Source organism: Puma concolor, chromosome D2 (assembly GCF_028749965.1).
Source record: "Puma concolor isolate L17-30 chromosome D2, mPumCon1.1.hap2, whole genome shotgun sequence".
Taxonomy (NCBI): domain Eukaryota; kingdom Metazoa; phylum Chordata; class Mammalia; order Carnivora; family Felidae; genus Puma; species Puma concolor.
In genome coordinates, this window is record NC_141677.1 from 27,554,386 (window position 1) to 27,574,446 (window position 20,061).

Consider the following 20,061-nt stretch of genomic DNA (forward strand, 5'->3'; position numbering starts at 1 on the left):
CAGCGCTGATGGTGCAGAGCCTGCTTGGGATTCTCTCTCCCCTCTCTCTGCCCCTATCCCTCTCTCTCTCTCAAAATAAATAAATAAACTTAAAAATAATTAAAAATAATCAGAATGAATTAAAAAAAATTAACATTTATTTATTTTTGAGACAGAGAGAGACAGAGCATGAGCAGGGGGGAGGGGCAGAGAGAGAGGGAGACACAGAATCTGAAACAGGCTCCAGGTCCTGAGCTGTCAGCCCAGAGCCCGACGCAGGGCTCGAACTCACGGACCGCGAGATCATGACCCGAGCCGAAGTCGGACGCCCAACCGGCTGAGCCACCCAGGTGCCCCAATCAGAATGAATTTTAAATGTATACAAAAGTAAAATACATTTTATGACGGTTTAGAAACTTCAGTTTTATTCTGCACCTGGATTTCAAGTTGCAGCTAAAATTGTAAACAAAATTTCAAATAAAAACCCAAACCCTACTATAAAAAGGTACAGTAATTCATCTGAAGGGTGGTGTATAACTAAACCCATTGATAAAATGTAAATAGATCCTTTAGAAATGGTATGTCACATCCGTGGATACTTATGGGGCAACAAAAAGCACCTGAATCTCCAACATGAATTTCCAGAAGCCTAAAACTTTTTTGGAACTCCATTCAGGGAAGAGTTGACAGATTTTGAGAGTCTTTCCCCTTTTCAGGAGAATTAGTAAATGAATTAACCATATCCAACAGTGTTGCTGTACTTATAGTCTTCAAAATACCCATTCATGTGTCTGCAAATATTTGCCCATAGAAAGTAAAGGTATACTACTTAAATAATTAACTCTAACTGTAACATTTGGTAGGCTTGGAGTCTCAATAAAGAGTTTATCAACTAAGCTTAATTACATCCATCTCATTTTAATAGAAGCCTGGAAGAGCTACTTTATTAGTTTTCCGTTTCTTTGACAGATTGGAAACCAACTATCAGGGCACCTGGGTGGCTCAGTCAGTTGATCATCTGTCTGTTGATTTCGGATCAGTTCATGGGATTGAGCCGCACCTTGGGCTCTGCATTGACAGTACAGAGTCTCCTTGGGATTCTCTCCCTCTCTCTCTCTCTGCCCCTCCCCTACTCACCGCTCTCTCTCCCTCAAAATAAATAAATGAACATTAAAGAAAAGAAAGCCAACTATCCATGTTGATATGTTCTATTCCATACATGTTATCGGTGATATGAAAATAACAGTGCATCTTTCTAGTTTGTGTACTGTGTGTAACTGAAGGTAGTTTGGATGTAAGATGTATGCTTGTTCCTATACTCAGAAATAAATGCTGAATGTGATTCTTAACACTGCCAGTCTCTTGTAAGGGATCACACTTTCTATGTGGATATCTGGATATATATGTGTCCACATACACACATATAAAGAGTTTTATAACTTATCTTATGCCAAAGGAATTCAAAAATGTGTGAATATATATATGTATATGTATATATATATTCTCTCAAAATGTGTATATACACATTCAAAAATGTATATATATGTATATATATTTTAAAATATATATGTGTATATACAACTACATACATTTAAATAAATGCATATGTGTGTATGCATATGTCATAAATTTATATAATATATATAAATTAAATTTATATGTATAAACTTAATGCATATAAATCTATTTAGACATTACATAGATTATATGCATATATAACTTAAATGGATTTTTGTCTACTCCATAGCTTATAGTATAATTAATCTGTTCTTAGAAAATGATTTGCCCACAAGTTCTAACCAGTTCTACTTGGCATGGTTTGAATGTGAAGCAATTGTTGCCAGAGCATCGATCTTTACAGAGTTATGTGTTATTTGTTTCAGAAAGTCATGACAAGTTGACTTAAGGAAACTACCTGGTGATAACAGATTTTAGCATGAGGGATAAACCGGGGTAAATTATATTCATATGTTATTCCCAGTGAATGCATCCTAGTTTGTTCTTTCATAACCACTTCAGGAGTATATTCTGGGCAGGCTAAACAGCCATGAATACAGCTCTATTTTAACCCCTGGCATCACAGATTTTAAACTTCTTTGCACCCACAGTAGGCCCAGGAGACTTATTGCAAGACAGAAGAGGAAATGTTAATCTTGGTAGGTGACCTTGTAGATTTTGGAGAATCTTTCATTGGTACCAGAAGGAGACCCATTTCTCCTCAGAATTTAGTTTGTTATTCATTTATGAACAAAGAGAAACCACAAATATCCATGATTTTTCTCTTTATAGCAACTATGGAGATATTTAACTTTTTTAATGTTTATTTATTTTTGAGAGAGAGACAGAGTGTGAATGGGGGAGGGACAGAGAGCAAGGGAGACACAGAATCTGAAGCAGGCTTCAGGCTCCGAGCCTTCAGCACAGAGCCCGATGCGGGTGTCAAACACATGAGCTGCAAGATCATGACCTGAGCCGAATAAGACTCTTAACCACCTGAGCCACCCAGACACCCCCAACTGTGGAGATACTTAATTTATGAAACCTACCTAACAATGTTTAAAAACATGAATTTTGAGTTTTGATGTTACTTTTGGTTTTATCTTATTTTTCCTATCTGTATCTTTATTCTGCCCCAATTTGTCAACTTCTTTTATTATTTTTTAAAGCTTATTTATTTATCTTGAGAGAGAGAGAGAGAGAGACAGAGAGAAAGAGAGGAAGAGAGAGAGAGAGAGGATGAGTGGTGGTGGGGCAGAGAGAGAATCCCAAGCAGGCTCCATAGTGTGAGCACAGAGCCCTACATGGAGTTCGAACTCACAAACATAGATCATGACCCAAGCCGAAATCAAGAGTCAGATGCTCCAACTGAGCCACCCAGGAGCCCCTGTCAACATCTTACTCTTCCTAGAATAAGACGTGTAGATTAACCATGTAAGTACATATATTAAGCATAGGTGAGATATTATCAACTTGTCTGGCACAAATTTGACCAAAGTATCGTGACCTTCTTCTTTTATTTATTTTTTTTAATTTTATGGTTAATGTTAAGATTCAGTAACTTTTATGTTCTTACATTTACTTTTGTGTTCTCATGAGTATTGGCCATTTTCATTCTTTTAATTTTAAGTTTGATTTATTGGCCAAAAAAAATCATCCTCCAACTTATTTTTATTATAGAGTTTGAAATCAACTCACAGCTATTATAGCCATCTTTATATCATTGCCATTATCTAAGTAATAAAGTCTCATACTATCATTATAATAACTGCATGCCATCTGATACTCTCATCATGAGTAAGGGATTATTGCTCTGCTGAGGCAGCCATATTATTTGATCAAAATCTCCAGAAATTCTCAACTTGTTTATCTCCCTTTTTCAGGAACAAATTTCCTCAGCACTCTTTCCAGTAAGTTAGCAGCTTCAACAAATGAAAATTAGCCACTGAACTCTATACAGCCATGGCAACTTCAAAAAGGAAAATGATTTCCTTCTACAAATCCATAATCCGTGACTAAGATGACCATATATCCAAGTTGCCAGAACAGTCCTGATTTATACCTGTTGTCTAGACAGTCTGGTTAAAGCTTTGTGTTGGTTTTATTTTTTAATAAAATATTTTTAATAACAGTTCCATTAAAATAAGATGGGATTAATATGACCTCCATTTATACTGTTAGCTTTTGCTATGTTTTTGTTTAATAGCCTTTGACATACACATGCAAAGAACATATTTCTGGTGTTTAATGTGGTGGAGTCGAAAGGTGGCTAACCATAACTTGATGCTTCCCAGAATCAGCACTACTAAAAACTTCCTTTCAAGGACAGCAAGAAGGGCTTTACTGATAATATGAAATGTGCTGGGACTCTGTGAAACCAAGGGGTAGGTGGAGCTAAGTCCTGCTTTCAGAGGTGAAGATTATATGATGATGCTGTGTCTACTGCCCACCTTGGGTACCTGCCAGTGAGCTCCAATGAACCACGCTGTGGCCTGAAAAAACGTACCAAGCCTCCAGGCTACTAACTGGTGACATCAGTAGGAAAGTGAGAAATTTAGGTTATGTTTAGAGAAATTGGCTGAGAAATGAGTTGTCCAGGTTTGAGTTACAAAGAACAGTACTCATGAAGATGTTATTGTATCATAATTTTTTTTTTCATTTAGTACTAAAATTGTCTATATCAATGAGCTAAATTTGAAAGTACATCTTTAATGAAAAATGAGGGACTAAACTGGTGTTTCTCAGGAAGGGGATGATAAACATAGAACTTGAACAAAGTGTTGACATTTTCCATCATTGTGGGGACAATATTGATTTCACTAACACATGACAACCAGAAGACACAAATCTGCTAAAGAAAATTCTACATTTGTGTCATAGGGTAAGTACATTTTTTAAGGAAGACTAAAACTGAAGATTATATTTTAACACTTGTAGCCACAGAAGATAAGTGCTGTTTCATTCAATGAAGCATGATTTTTTTTCTTTAATAAATCATTTAAGGGGAAACTGCATGGCTCAGTGGTGGGTTGAATGTCTGACTCTTGGTTTTGGCTGAGGTCATGATGTTAGGGTCCTGGGATCGAGCTCCATGTCAGACTCTGTGCTAAGCATGGAGCCTGCTTAAGATTCTCCCTCTCTCTGTCTCTCTCTGTCTCTTTCTCTCTCTCAAAAAATTAAAATTAAAAAAGAAATCATTTAAATAATTTTCTTTCATTTTTTATTCCAAAAATTTTTATGTACAAAAGTAATGTGGTAGCTCTTAAAGTATTATCCTCATTGACAGTTGTATATCAGTGTCAGAAATTTAAAAAAAAAATATTTGGTTTAATAAAATTTGACTTTTTAAATTCAAGTTAAACTGTCAAAAAAAATTGCAAATCCCTTCCATAAAACTTGAAACACATTACATGACTGCCAATATTATGGTAAATTCAGATAAGAAGCCTAACAGTAAAAATAAAATTATTTTCCTAGTGGTGATAATGCACATACAAATTTTGATGGAGCATTGTATTGAATTAGAAACAATATTTTTAGGAAATTAAGAACCTAGGACACAAATATGCTTCGATGTGGTATACATTGCACACATAGTTTAAAATTGGGTATGATCAAGTCACAATATTCTATAATCCAAGTACACACTTAAGTTGTCAAAGTGTATAAGTGTTTTCTTTTCATCAATACATAGAATAACTGGACTTTTAATATGTGTGAACAAAGCCGATGTTGGATAGAAAAAAACTACTTCAGCATGACAGAAAACACTTTCATTAACTGCTGCCTGTTATTCATAGAAATGCTTGAGAATTTGAAATACTTTTGCAAATGGAACTAAATGATTTAAACTCTATTGAATTTTTTGCTAATGGGTTTTTAAAATTTTATTTGCATTTTATTCCCAATCTTTGAAAATACTTAATCGAGTTTTCAATAAATGGAGGAACAAAAAACTTTAGTTTTCAAAGCCTTTGTCAAAGAGTAATTACAAAGAATACACTTAGAAACAAGAAGGTAAATGGGGCACCTGGGTGATTCAGTTGGTTGAGTGACTGACTCTTGTTTTTGGCTCAGGTCATGATGCCAGGGTCATGGGATCTAACCCTGGGTCAGGCTCCTCGCTGAGCATGGAACCTGCTTTAAATTCTCTCTCTCCCTCTACCACTTGCTACTTCTCATGCATGCATGTGCTCTCTCTCTCGCTCTCTCTCTCTCTCTCTCTCTCAAAACCAAAAATAAACAAAGAAGGTATTGACATTTACCTGTATAAAAGCAAGGGAGGAATGTTACAAATTAAACAACTAGGGCATGGGAATGCAAGCTGGTGCAGCCACTCTGGAAAACAGTATGGAAGTTCCTCAAATAACTAAAAATAGAACTACCCTACAACCCAGCAATTGCACTACTCAGCATTTATCCAAGGGATACAGGTGTGTTATTTCGAAGGGACACATGCACCCCCATGTTTATAGCAGCACTGTCAACAATATCCAAAGTATGGAAAGAGCCCAAATGTCCATCGATGGATGAATGGATAAAGAAGATATAGTGTATATATATAATGGAGTATTACTTGGTAATCAAAAGTAATGAAATTTTGCTATTTGCAACTACATGGATGGAACTGGAGGGGATTATGCTAAGTGAAATTGGTCAGTCAGAGAAAGACAAAAATCAAATGACTTCACTCATATGAGGACTTTAAGAGACAAAACAGATGAACATAAGGGAAGGGAAACAAAAATAATATAAAAACAGGGAGGGGGACAAAACAGAAGAGACTCATAAATATGGGGAACAAACTGAGGGTTACTGGAGGGGTTGTGGGAGGGGGGATAGGCTAAATGGGTAAGGGGCACTAAGAAATCTACTCCTGAAATCATTGTTGCACTATATGCTAACTAATTTGGATGTAATTTTTTAAAAAAATATATAAAATTAAATTAAAAAAAACAATTGGGGCACATGTAAGACACACATTATAATTTTAAAATTATATGCCTGTTTTTGGAATATTTCAACCTATGGAAGAAATTTTTGATTGACCTCCAATTTGTAGTTGGATAAATTTGTATTGTGTACCAGAATGGAAATAGATTTCAAAGGTTTCTAATTTTGAAGCATCTAAACTCAGTTCAATATTTAAAAAATCATGAACATAAAGCATTTTTGACAAGTTTTGTTTCTTGTAAAAATATATGCCAAAGTAGGCACTGGGACTTGAGAAGGAAAAATGTACCTATGAAAATATTTCAGCAGTGACCTTAAGTATTTATAGATTTAAATATGAAGATATAGAATTTAAAATATCATCCATTTAGCAGAATTTTCTCTTAATTTACTAGATCACCTAGGATCAATATTTTCTGTCTAAAATATTATAGTTCATATGTCAACTATACACTAATTAAAGGTTTTTTTTTAAAAGAAAATATGATTTATAGAGAAAAATCAATTGAAGATGTAAATATTATTAGTTTTGTTAACCCCAAAATAAAACTTTAGAGGAAATTTCAGGAAATTGTTTGGAAACGTTAAAATGAATACATATTAAAAGACACATATTCTTCAAAAAATAAAATAAAATCAATAGCATTGAATTTTAGAGATATGGGTAGAAAACAGATTACTGTACATGAATATTATTTATAGTATTCAAATATTTCATAATCAATACAAAGATTTTTTTCTCTAATATATAGAAATAAAAGAAGTTCAAAATATTTATAGATCTATCAACTATATTAAAGCAATCTATCAGGTAATAAACATTTTAAAATACATAATTTTAATTATTTCAGCATTCTCTTTTACTCTCAAAAATTTCTGTTTGATAAATTTACGTTTTTTCTATTTACTGAATATAATATCAGAAAATAACTATATTAATATGTTAGTTAAAACCTCTCATTTTACAGATGGTAACCTATAGTGGAAAATGATTATGCGACAGATGCAATATCTCTCAACCAATTTAAAGAGCCCGGACAAAACATCCTACTTTCATTTCAAATTTAGTGGGTTTTTTTTTTTTCTGTCTGTTTGTATTTTGAATTATACAACCTGAGATACAGATAACATTTTTTTTTTTTAGGTTTATTTACTTACTTTGAGAGAGAGAGACAGAGCATGAGCAGGGGAGGGGCAGAGAGAGAATCTCAAGCAGGCTGTGCACTGCCCGCACAGACCCCGATGTGGGGCTTGAACACACAAACTGTGATCAAGACTTGAACCGCAATCCAGAGTCAGACACTTAACCAACTGAGCCACCGAGGCACCGTCAGATGGTTTGTTTTCAGCCAAGGTAAGCTTATATGATTTTTATTCCACCAAAGGAGGTACGAAGGAATTATTTATAAAATGTTTTTTTTTTCAGTAAACCCATGTTGAATACTGAATTTCTTTTTTTTTTTTTTTAATTTTTTTTTTTCAACGTTTATTTATTTTTGGGACAGAGAGAAGACAGAGCATGAACGGGGGAGGGGCAGAGAGAGAGGGAGACACAGCATCGGAAACAGGCTCCAGGCTCTGAGCCATCAGCCCAGAGCCTGATGCGGGGCTCGAACTCACGGACCGCGAGATCGTGACCTGGCTGAAGTCGGACGCTTAACCGACTGCGCCACCCAGGCGCCCCATGAATACTGAGTTTCAATCCCATTGAGCTGGCAGAAAACTAAATCGTAGTGATTTTTGGAGTTTCCTCTCTATTCATATTTTTGAGCCTCCTCCAAGCATTTCATTTCACTTATGAAAGCATCCACTGTTCTACATTGTTCCACATGTTACTATTGAGATGCTTAGGAACCAAGTCCAAGTGATTTTTTTTTTTTTTTTTTGAGATTCAAATGGTTCTGTGTGTTTTCAAATCTCTCTACACAGCTAGTTGTATTCTTGAACATTTAGAAAGAATAAGTCATAACTCTTATTATATTGGAGAATCTGTGTATCTCAAATCCCTCTTGAGACTCGGAGAAAATTCTCTCCCTTTGTCTAGTTGTGTCTCTATCGTTTTGAAGTCCCTCATCATTCCCTCCTCCCCTTCTAGAAGGCTAAACACCATTTCTTCAACTTGGATATAAATAGCGGCAGAGAGAGGGGTTCTCTACAGTTTTATATTTGTAGCTTTTACAATCTACCTAAAGGCTGAGGTACAAAAGTTCTGGCCACCTTTTAACTTTATTAGTAGGAGCAAAAGAGAAACTGTAATGTCAGTAAATTATCCTAGCACATCTGTATATGGCTTCATCTACCATTTCACTCAGGCCTGACATGGTTCTATGTATGCATTTCTCACCAAGGAGAATATGCTGTTTCCTTCTGATTACGATCACATAGGAGAATTACTTGGTAGCAGCAAGGCTTAGAGAAAAGAGTGCAAGGGTATAAAATATACATGCTATGTGTGAATTTCCAGTTTCTGCATCTATTAGGTGTATAGGCAGTAATAAATACCTAAATAAGTCTTAGGTCCTCATTCATGGAACAGTAGTAACAATACAAAGGACATGAAGATCGTGTGAGAATCCTGTTGGCATTTAGTATTTTCTCAGATTTCATTTTTCCCATCCACCTCAAATTTGAGATAGTTGGTAGTGGTGGGTATAGCATAATAGATTAGGTCAAAATGCATTTGTAATGTATTATCTTCGTTTGTTTGTTTGTGTTGTCCCCAATAATTTAAAGGCTGAACTTCCCAATTAACAACAAAAATACATGGTGCAATCTGGAACATTGTTCAGTTAACAAGTTAAAACTAAAGGTCTCCTTGTCCTAGGTGCTAATGCCCCAGGTGTGGATTAAGCCAAATTTAAAAGACGTGAACCTTATCTTTTAAGTTACAATAAAGGTATTTTGTTTTGATAGCAAGCAACTTCCTTCAGGCTTAGGTTAGAATGTCTCTGAAATAAAATGACAACATATCTGTACTTTTCCACACTTCTCAGTAAACCGTTAGAGCTGTGTTTTGGCAATCTTGTAAAATTTATGTGTTTCTTAAAATTCCCTACACATTTATTTTAAGACTACAAGGTCAAGGATGTCTGTCTGCAGTGGGCCTTCTCAGATCCATATCACCAACCCAAGGAAGAGGAGAAAATGTTCCTACTATTTTCTTAATTGAGCTTCTTCCAGATTTCCTAAGAACTTATATTTCTTTGCATCCAGTTACACACTGAAACGGTCTTCTTGCATTCAAGTTTTTCTTTTCAAGGGAGAGGCTCACCCCTCCAACATTTAATAGTCTCATTCAGAGTATTACAGCTATGTATCTTTTCCTCCTGAACTGTCTGCATTCATTTCTCTTATTGGTGATATCTCCATAACATCATTACCCAGAAATGCTATGGCAGTGGGAAAAATAGAACAGATGCTACACGCATGTGCATTATGACCAAAGAGCAGGGAGGGGAACTGAGTAGATACAACCCTTGATGGGGTTATTGAGCTATCTGTGGTGGATCCCCTGGAATTTATTACTTTCTTAACCACAGATAGGTGGTATTTACTCTGGGTCTTGAGTGCTTGAATGGTTGCATTGTTATCCTGATATTACGCCCAAAGATGCTAATGACTGGACCTTTGATTACAGGCTTCCCTTTAAAACACATACCCGGGCTTGTGACAATGATGTACTTTGAGATGACTCAGAGGTTGATCTTCCTTTTTCTAAAAAAAAGTGTTTCAGTAGCAGCTGTGTTTGCTGGCAACAATCGCGGCCAATGGTGACCTAGCTTGACCCTGGAGGTCCCTTTCTGAAATACATTTTGTAGATAGGTTTCTTATTAACAAGTGAACCTTATTAAGGTCCAGTAAGAGATACCCAGACACTAGCGAAACTTTATAGTTTTGCATCATTTTACTTTTTAACTTTTATTCATTTCATCACAACAATGCAATTATCTATATTGCAGTAGGCAAAACATTAATAAATGAAAGTGCAATTATAGCCAAGATTGATGTTTATTTTATATATATTTTGGTTATTCTGACTGTGAAGATGTAAAAGTACTTCATATTTTTTGTCAAATTCTCCAATAGTTTGAGTGCCTTCCCCCATTCACCACCCCAGCTACGTTGGAAATTTCTTTAGAATCCCTGGACCTGCACACAGGGAGCTTATAGGATCCGGCTCCAACTATGTCTACTGTTGGATTTGATTGGTGCCATTTTTGCTAGGCAGCCCCAAGGATCCCACTCTTCAGGGACCACTCTTGATCACACATGTTCAAGAGTAGTGTGGTTCATATCTCAGGCACCAAGTAAATTGTTGCGACACAATATGACGGTGTTGACAACTGATAAAATCTTAACAGTATTATAAGAGCTGAAAAAAATTTAATTTGATTGTTTTTAGTTCTCTGATGTTAATTAAGAAAGGATCTAGTGGCATCAGCAAGAGGGCGGAATGGGAGATTCCAGCCCTTACCTCCCACAGAAACATTATTTTACAATCATCCATAGATGAAAACACCTTAGTGAGAGCTCCAGAATCCAGGTGATAGGTTATAGCATGCATACAAAAAAGAAAGAATGCATTAAAAAAAAAAAAAAGTTAACAGCAAGTTTATTTTACCTGCATCATCTGTATCCAAGCCAGTACGGTTTTTTGGCCTACAAATCTCTAGAGGAAAGAGGAAGTAAAGTGAGTGTTTAACTACCTCGGTCTTTCTAGGCACTACCCAGGAGGTCTGCTTTTGTTGGACTCTTCACAAAACACTGTAGGAATCAGCACAGCTAGAGGATCCCAACAGCCACCATGGTCACTGGTAGAGGGCCCTCTTGTGGACCCAGCCAGCTAGACCACCTACAGATTCCACCAACAAATCCACCCAGAATGTTGGCCAGCCTCACTGATGAAGTTTTCCTTGCCAAAAACAGTCCATAAAGACTGAAAAAACATGACTGCTTCTTCAAATGCATAGACATGAACACAAAGGTACAAGGATCATGAAGAGTCATGGAAATGTGACACCACCAAAGGAACAAAATTAAGCTCCAACAATCAATCTTTAAAAAATGGAGATCTTGGAGACACCTGGGTCAACCAGTCAGTTAAGCATCCGACTTTGGCTCAGGTCATAATGTCATGGTTTATGAGTTCCTGTGACAGGTTCTGTGCTGACAGCTAAGAGCCTGGAGACTGCCTCAGATTCTGTGTCTCCCTCTCTCTTTGCTCCTCTCCTGTTCATGCTCTCTCTCTCTCTCTCTCTCTCTCTCTCAAAACAAAAACAAAAACAAAAACAAAACATTAAAAACAATTAAAAAAAACGGAGATCTTGGGGTGACTGGGTGGCTCAGTCAGGCATCCAACTTTGGCTCAGGTCATGAGCTCACAGTTTGTGAGTTCAAGCCCCATGTCACAATCTGTGCTGACAGCTCAGAGCCTGGAGCCTGCTTCAGATGCTGTGTCTCCCTCTCTCTCTCTGCCCCTCCCCTGCTCATGCTCTGTCTCTCAAAAATAAATAAACATTAAAAAAGTGGAGCTTTATAATATCCCAAGATATGGAATAAAGCTAAGTATCTGTCATTAGATAAATGGATAAAGAAAATGCTATATGCATATAATGGAATATTATTCAGCCTTAAAAAGGAAGGAAATCCTGTCATTTGTGACAACCTAAATATACCAGAAGTACATTATGCTAAGTGAAATAAACCAGGAAAGGAAGACAAATGCTGCATGATCTCACTTATTTGTGTAATCTAAAAAAAGGTTGAACTAATCAAAGCAGAGAGTAGAATGATGATTACCAGGGCTAGGGAGTGGAGTGGTAGGAGAGATGAGATGCTGTTCAAAGAGTGCAAAGTTTTAGCTGCAGTGGATGGATAAATCAAGAATCTAATGATTCTAATCTAATGATTCATATGATGACTATATTTAATAATACTGTACTGAGTAATGGAAATATATTAAGAGAGTATATTTCATCTGTTCTCAGCATACACAAAAATGGCAAATATGTGAGATGATATGTTAATTAGATGGACTACAGTAATTATCTCACTACTGATATATATGTGTGTGTATATATATATATATATATACATACATATATATATAATTTTTAAAAAAGAAAAGAAATGAAGATCTATGAACTGACTGAGAATTCAAAATGATTATTTTGAAACTCAGAGAACTACAAGTGAACACAGATACACAACTAACACAAAATCAGGGAAACAAAATATGAAAAAAATGAGAAGTTCAACAAAAAGGACAAACATTGAAAACCATTAAAAAAATCTGGAGGTGAAGAATACAATGACTCTACTGAAAAATTCAATAGAGGGTTTCAATGGCAGACTCAACCAAGCAGAGAAAAGAATCAGTGAACTCGAAGACAGGTCATTTGAAATTATCCAGTCAGAAGAACAAAAAGAAAAAAAATGAGGAGAGAGAATAATAAATACTACTGTTGCTATTAAGATAATTCTTCTATACTTAGTGAATGAAAGTTATACAATGACTATCGATTTAATGGAGACACCTTTACAAAGCTTACTGTAATTTCATACAGAAGTATGGCTCAAATCGATTACTGAGGTAGTGACAGTTGTATTCAAAAATATCATGCCAACAATTGACACTTTGCAAAATATCAGACTGATCTCATGGATGATTCATATATAGAAAACTTGTACATTATGTAGTATATGCAGAGAGATTACAAATTTAGGCCAACAACAAAGTTAGAGGGCAGAGTATTCTGAATTGCCCTCACTTCTGACACCAACTACAGACTCAGATGGTTCCCTAAACCACCCTCAGATTTGATAATTCACTAGAAAGACTCACAGAACTCACTGAGATATCTTATACTCACAACTAAAATTTATTACAGGGAAAAGATACAGATGAAGGTCAGCCAGAAGAAGAGATTCATAGATCACAGTCTAGAAGGATTCAGATGTGAACCTTTCATTGTCCTCCACCACCGGAGTTAGGATGCATTACTCCTCCAGCATTGACGGGTGATAATATTCATGGATTATTGACAACCAGAGACTCACTGAAGCTTCAACATCCAGAGTTTTTATTAAAGTTCCATTATTAGACATGATTGATAAATTGATTGATTTCCCACATGGCTGATTTCAGTCTCTAAGATGATTCATACCTCATAAACCAAAGCCCCTACGCAAAGTCACATTGTTAAAACTATTCAGTATGACCCAGAGTCCTCAAGTAAAGCAAGATATGTCTATCATGCACAGCATTCCAGGGACCAAGATCTTACCTCCTAGAAGGTGATGGCAAAGGCAAGAACTCTCTTTGGACAACTGTAAACACTTTGCTATACAAATAACATATAATTTTTCAAATTTGAATATTAACTCACTAGTTATTAATATCACATATACCACTTCTGATTAGATCCATGTAAAAGAAAATAATACATTTTTAATTTTTTTTAATTTTTAAAAACGTTTATTTATTTTTGAGAGAAACAGACAGACAGAGTGCAAGTGGGAGAGGCACAGAGAGAGAAGGAGACACAATCCAAAGCAGGCTCCAGACTCTGAGCTGTCAGCACAGAGCCCAATGCAGGGCTTGAACTCATGGACCATGAGACCATGACTTGATCTGAAGTCACTCAGACACTTAACCGACTGAGCCACCCAGATGCCCCAAAAATGTTTTAATTTTAATCTTTGTAGTTTTTTTTTTCTGTTTCTAGTATGTGGTATATATCATTTATAACTAAAAGTAAAATGTATATATTAAAAATATTACCAGAATATTTTCTTCCTACTAGAACAAGACACTTCAGAAAAAATCTGAAGCTTCTACTTATTTAAAATAACTATTCCTTTGATAGATTAAAAAAAAAATCATTATATTAGGTATAGTATGTGTTGATAAATATACAGCTGCATTTTATTAGAAATTACTATTAAGTTTATGGTGTTAGAAATTAAGTGTCCTTTTACTGTAGTTTTTACTTGTTTTGTTTTGCATATTTTTCTTATTGATTGTAAAATGTTTTCAAGGTGTAAGAAGGCATCTTCTCCTTGTTCGCATGACTCTGAATTCTGGAATATTATTTTTTAAACTCCTAGATCATATTTCTAAAGTATCTCTACATTGTACCTTTATAAATAAATTCTCTTGGATTTGTTGGTCTTTTTTCTTGATGTAGCACCCCTGACATGACTTGAAATTTAGAGGTGGAGGTTGAAATATTCAGCCATAAAATCTTGTTTTTCTCTTTTGCAGTTCTAAGGAAAAAAAAAAAAATAGTGGATGGCTTTATGTGACATTTGCCATCAATTAAAAGAGTTAAGCTTAAAAACTCCACTGCTTGGACATCTGTTCATTTTCTTCAATTTAATTTTGCCTAAAACCCGTTTGTCACCAGCTAAGAGACCCTTCCTTATAAAAAAATCTTACGACTCAAACTGCAAAATTGCCCCTCAGACGAAGCTAAGAGAGGGGGTTATTATCACCTCTCCTCTGAAAGTTTCCAAATTTCATTAACAGATAAACTACTTGGGCAAGTCAGATATAAATTCACATTCTTCTTTTTGAATCAGAGTTTTTATGGCCAGGTTGTGTTACTTGTCCCTTTTGCGGCCCCACCCTAGAAGCACATCACGTAAGGGTGGGAGCTGGGTTCCTTTCTCTTTGTGCTTCATCAGGTAAGAGTATGGCTGCTAGTATGACACCCTTGCATGGTTCTTTATTTCCTCGGGATTTAAGTACTATTTGCTTCATGTTTGCACTAATGGAGCCTCCTAAGCAATTGATACTTGATGGATTCTAATGAGGGCAGGGATGCTAACATTGTCCTTATTAATGTTTTGTAACTGATTTGGACTAAACTGCTGTGTACACTTTTGAAATTAATGATTCCAATCAAGTAAAAATTGACCAAGTTCTTAAGGTCAGTCAATAAAGCAGTCAGTGATTCATTAAAATCGTGCTCATCATTAGGACAGACGAGTGTGTAAGAGGCAAGAGAGAAGAGAGTGGATATCAGTGGCTTCCTGCCAAGTGGTGGGTTGCAGGTCAGCAGCTTATGCTTTTTAATATTAAAAAGAAAAAAAAACTACTTTATGTTAACATAGGACATTTTATCGGCGTTATCTTGAAACCCCTGACAAAACATGAGACATTAATCCAAACCAAGTAGAGGAGAGTTTTCTTAAGAAAAAAAAAAGTTATTATTTCATGTCAAGCTGATGATCATTTTGGCTGAACTTGCGGATACAGATCTCCACCAACTCCCTCTTTCACTCCTCGGCAAAAAAATAAATAAATAAAAAAGGCGTGTCATCAGCTTGATTGCAATTTCATTACTGCCTACACTGAAGTAACATTCACCTGGCGGCAGAACCCATTTAATAATTGACTGCATGTTCTCTGGAGCTTCTGACATGCACAAGTAACCACTAATTGTTTGGTCTCTGACTGGTTCCCTTCAGGCTCTGGGAGTACCAGGTCTCCCCGATTAGCTTCCTATTTACCTTGGCAATTTCACCTCAGGCAAATGCAGTGCACAAAAATGTGAGCGTGACTGTCTACATTTGAAAAATATCTATAAACTTCCATTAAGACCTCCTGCAAAAGGAGAGGCGGGCATCCACATCATAAAGAACAAAATCAATTATGGAAAATCAAATGTTCTTCCCCTATGGCTGGGTGATATCAACAACTTGCAGAACAGATGTTTTGCACCTGGTAATCGGCAGAACACGGGGACACCAGGAAGCACGTAAACTTTCCAACTTGACTCATTTTAAAGGCCAACTCACTGGGTGTTGTATGGGAACCAAGTTGACAATAAATTTCATATTAAAAAAATGAAATAAGATAAAAAAAAAAATAAGGTCCAAGAATGCATGGGAAAAAAAAAAAAAAGGTCATCTCAGAGTTCTCTCTTCTTTTACAGAGGTCTCCTTACAGTGAAGATGCTTACTGCCTGCACCATATGATGGAAAACAGTTAACTCACTTTAAATGTTTATGATGACCACTAAATCAGGAAGCATGGAAAGGCCAGCAATGAGAACAAAATTGAGACTTTTTTTTTTTTTTTTACATCAGCTTATACTGAATTATTTTGTTGTTCCAAGCTGGATTTGCAAGCTGTTTCAAATAATTTGTCTTGTGATTGGGGTAGAGATATTGCTTTGAAACCCCGGGGGGGGGGGGGGGGGGGGAAGAAACCATTCTAGTTGTAGCAAATACATTCTGAAAGTTAAATATTTAATAAAATCAGTATCTATAATTCTCAGGCATCCGTGGGAACAAAGGGACGAAGGGCATGAGTAGAGTCTAATAGTGGTAGCTCCAAATCTTCAGGGTATTATTTAGCCATGAAATGCCAGATCCCATGACATTTCTGGCAGTTAGATTTACTTAACACTTATTACTGGTTTAGGTAAAGTTTAAAATAAGTCCCCTGCCCTGAGCCCATCATCGCTACCAACCGAGAAGGGATCGATCCAAGTACATTCTGAGAAGCATGCAGCACAACCAGCGGGGCTGAAATAACTTTCAGTTGTCCTCAACAAAATGAATAATTTACTGGCAAATAAGCGAGTCAGCAGCGTTGAATCATTTAAATATCAACCAAAATGTAAGGCGCATTCATTTAAAATCATTTAAAAATCCCCCTTTGTGTGTATAAGATTTTGAAACAATTAAGTGAAAATATATGGAAATGGCTTCAAAATATCTTAACATACATTACATTTCAGCGTCCCGTTTTGGACACCACCAGTGAGAATATAAACTAGATGACAACTGGACAACCAAAAGAGTTTAAAATATGCACCGATTGGGGCGCCTGGGTGGTGCAGTCGGCTGGGCGTCCGACTTCAGCCAGGTCACGATCTCGCGGTCCGTGAGTTCGAGCCCCGCGTCGGGCTCTGGGCTGATGGCTCAGAGCCTGGAGCCTGTTTCCGATTCTGTGTCTCCCTCTCTCTCTGCCCCTCCCCCGTTCGTGCTCTGTCTCTCTCTGTCCCAAAAATAAATAAACGTTGAAAAAAAAAAATTAAAAAAAAAAATAAATAAAATATGCACCGATTTTACCCCAAACTTCTACTTTGAGAAATAAACACTAAGGACATGAACAATGTGCATAAAAATATGCCCAACAAAGTAGAGTTTACAATAGCCAAAAAAACTGGAAACAATTTAGATGCTAGTGAACTGGTAAAATATATATGTAGGTGGTAACCTCCTTGGACCAGAGCACAGTAATGCTGGATCCCACCAGAGGCCCACACTCGGTCCTAAGATGACAGCGAGCCAAAGAATGATGGGATCTTCAGGCAAAGCTTCTCTTGTACACGCGGAACTTATTCAGCAATGTTGCCAATGTCCTGATGTGACCTGAACTCCTCCTGCCCTGCAGGACCTTCGACCTGCCTATCAGCTTTCCAGAGGGCTGTCTGTTCAAGGTTCAACAGCGGAGAGGCTTGCCTGCCCATCACCAGCAATGGTAACTGGAAGCCTTAGCTCCAAGTCTTAGAGTCCTCAACCAGCTGGTAAATAGACCAGACCTGGGGCAATCCATTTGGGTGGAGCTCGTTGACCTGCTGACACAGGACCCAGAACTGTCAACAGGGAGGCCAGAGAGTTCACCCTCAAGTATGGAGTGGGCCAGTCCTCCTAACTCTGGTTCTGACCCATCTCTGCATGGGATCCTCTCTGCATAATGGATGGACATATCTCACTGACTGGGGGTCAGAGACACTCTGTGCCCCCTTCCCTGCACATTTGTTCCATTTTTTCCTTCTTAGGTTATTAGGGGTGTGTGTGTGTGTGTGTGTGTGTGTGTGTGTGTGTGTGTGTGTGTCTGACTGGTGTGGATGCACTCTCCAGTTCACCCGACCACAGGTGTGCTTTGCCCACTCCCTTTCTCTGCCCCAGAGGCAGGGGAGCTCAGGTTTGTGGGATTACAGGCCAGCTGTCCAGGGTACAATGATTTGGAAATCCTGGTCCTACTAATTGTTCCATCTTAGAGACACAGGTCACCTCCCAGGCCATCTGGCCAGAAATGAATCCAGAAACCAACTGGAATTGCCCTAAAGCCCAGGCACCAGGGAGCAAAGACGCGGGGAGTATGGGTGGGAGACAGGGCACTTGGAGGGAATCATATCTACGATGGAGTGATTGAAATTAGCCAGGCTACTGATAGATACTGCATGTCGAGATTTAGGTGCTAATCTGATGAGTCACAAAATGAAGAATATAATCTCCATCCCGGAAATCTGACTACACAGTTTTAAGACCACTTGCAACCCCATTAGTTTGCCAGTTCCTGGGGGCCAAGCTTCAGGCTGGGAGTGTTTCCTGCGGCTTCCAGTCCAGGGGTGGGGCATGAGAACTATATGCTTGTTCATCCATTGAAGTCACCGATGAGGGGTGCCTGGGTGTCTCAGTTGTTTGAGCATGTGACTTCATCTCAGGTCATGATCTTGTGGTTTGGGGGTTTGAGTCCCACATCAGGCCCTGTGCTGACAGCTCAGAGCCTGGAGCCTGCTTCGGATTCTGTGTCTCCCTCTCTCTGCTTCTCCCCCACTCATGCTCTGTCTCTCTGTCTCTCTCTCAAAAATAAATAAACATTAAAAAATAATAAAGTCACAGATGAAAAAAATATGTGGTAACCTCCTATATGGCTGATATTACCAATAACTACAATTAACATTATTGAGGGTTTACCATGTATCAGACAATACTCTAAGCACTTTACATGAATTAACTCAAATTCCCGTAGCTTTACATTAATTCCTCCATTTTATTTTTAGAATTATTATTCTTATTTTACAGATGGGAAAGCAGACTCACAGAGGTTAACTAACTTATTTTGTGTTATAACAATAATAGAAGGTAAAGCAGGTTATGAACTCAGGTTTGTGCTGTTAACCCCTACACTCAAAACCATTAAAAATACCAAGACAAATATCGACATAAGATGATGATCACAACATTTTCTAGTCTACAGCAAAAGCGGTGTTCATAATTTTTATAGATAGTTTTATATATAATACATATAATTATATACTTACTTTTTCTAACTATTATGTAAAAATTTAATTTCAAACACGTGTGTTTGTTCTGAACCAAAGTAGTTTGCTTTATGATAATCTATTATACATAATTTTATGCATACACACACCATCCATGTACACACATTCATAGAAGTATGCGACATAATTTCATACATACTTTGAGCGATGATAAAAAATTAACGAATGTTTCATGTTTTCTATGTGGATCTGTAGTCTTGATTTATTAGAACGTAAAACAATATACACTGTCAAACTGAACAGGAACTCTTTCCATCTTTCTTCTATATTCTTTGCAACTATTTGGATAATATGCATATACAGTAAAAAGAGATGCACTGAGATATTGGAAAATCATAGTAAGAATTTAAAGATGACTACCTAGGGGCACCTGGGTGGCTTAGTCGGTTAAGCATCCGACTTCAGCTCAGGTAATGATCTCACAGTTCGTGAGTTCGAGCCCCACATAGGGCTCTCTGCTATCAGTGCAAAGCTCACCTTGGGTCTCTATCCCCCTCTCTCTCTGCCTCTCCCACACTGGTTCTCTCTCTCTCTCTCTCTCTCT

General features: G+C 37.1%; 1 pseudogene; it reads left to right on the forward strand.

Annotated features, from left to right (window-relative positions):
* The window catches only part of LOC147575961 (ubiquitin/ISG15-conjugating enzyme E2 L6-like), a 34,541-nt pseudogene extending 16,441 nt beyond the window's left edge, over positions 1-18,100 (forward strand).
* Positions 18,101-20,061: the final 1,961 nt, after the last annotated feature.